General features: G+C 47.4%; 1 long non-coding RNA gene, 1 pseudogene and 1 gene segment (V, D, J or C); 2 read left to right on the forward strand and 1 right to left on the reverse strand.

Annotated features, from left to right (window-relative positions):
• The window catches only part of LOC102370492, an 8,821-nt pseudogene extending 8,401 nt beyond the window's left edge, over positions 1 to 420 (forward strand).
• The window catches only part of LOC102373252, a 322,638-nt gene that overhangs the window by 290,128 nt on the left and 31,294 nt on the right, over positions 1 to 1,216 (forward strand).
• LOC102370333 overlaps positions 1 to 1,216 on the reverse strand; it is a 6,772-nt gene that overhangs the window by 4,479 nt on the left and 1,077 nt on the right. For both annotated transcript variants that reach the window (XR_001358635.2, XR_324723.3), the window contains exon 2: positions 390 to 477. This is a non-coding gene — a long non-coding RNA (uncharacterized LOC102370333). The remainder of the gene's footprint in view (positions 1 to 389; positions 478 to 1,216) is intronic.

A 1,216-nucleotide genomic window follows, 5' to 3' on the forward strand; every position in this document is an offset into this window, starting at 1 on the left:
AATTAGATATACAGGACTTTTCAGGCAAATTTGTAGATCCAGTCACTTCCAGTGTGGGGAGAGAAAGGGGTGTAGGGGCAGTCATCTGAAAGAGGAGGTGTCTTTTACCTCACCCTCTTTCCAACTCAGACATGGCGGAGCCTGCAGACTCCTTGCCTGGTGCTCTCAGGATGTTCCTAGATCTGGGTGGGGAAGCTTCCTGGCTTAGATTCATAGTACAGCTGCCTGAGTCAGCACGTGCCTGTAACCCCCCAAGTCTCTACCACACAGGGTGATACTGGTGGCCCAGCCATGTGCAATGGGGAGCTCCAAGGGATCGTGTCCTGGGGGATGGGCTGTGCTCAGAAGGGTTACCCAGGTGTCTACACCAAGATCTGCAAATATGTTACCTGGATTGAGGACACCATCGCCAATAACTGAATCGTCCTTCTCCCTTTGGTTTTCTTGGACTACTTCCCTTCCTCCTCACCTATTCACCTTTGTAAAGAACAATACAAATAAAAGTATCCTTAACAGTTATACATTCTGCTGCTGTAATTGGCTAAAAAGGCCTGCACACATATAGAAGACTCCCTGCATGCCCCTCTTTCCTCCAAAAACCTCCTTCAAACACCGATTCCCATACCTTCCTACAGGCAGGACACTATGTAGCCCTTCTCTCACCTCTTCATTCATGTTAGGGGTTCTAGGAACGAAACCCTATTTCATCTTTATGAAACTACACACTGCTTTGTAGCCATTTTGGTAGCTTTGAAGAAGATAGATTCTATTTCTGTTTGGCATGAAATAGGAGCGTCTGGGTTTGCAATTGCCTGAAAGGCAGCAGGGACTAGGATTCACTGAGGTTTTAGCCAATTGTTCAAGCGGTTGCATTGGCAGCAAAAGACCCATGCTGAAACAGCATTCCCCAGCTATAGCTCGGGCATCATCCAGGACACCTGCCTTCCTGAACAGTGCCATCCTAGAATTAGCTCCTCTAAGGAGTTTCTCCCAAACTTCCACTTCCATGCCACATCTGAGACCAGAGCATTGCAGACCTCAGCACAGGTCATGGTGAGTGCTGATCCCACAATGACCTTTTGCCAATTTTCTCTTATAGCACTGCCACCCCCTTATAAGCTTTTGGAAGTGAGGGCCAGTGCACACAGGAACAGACTCAGATGACCTTTACGTTCAACCATTTTACCTCATTACAGTTAAAACTAAACCAGGTTCA

The sequence above is a fragment of the Alligator sinensis genome, unplaced genomic scaffold (assembly GCF_000455745.1).
Source record: "Alligator sinensis unplaced genomic scaffold, ASM45574v1 scaffold653_1, whole genome shotgun sequence".
Taxonomy (NCBI): Eukaryota; Metazoa; Chordata; order Crocodylia; family Alligatoridae; genus Alligator; species Alligator sinensis.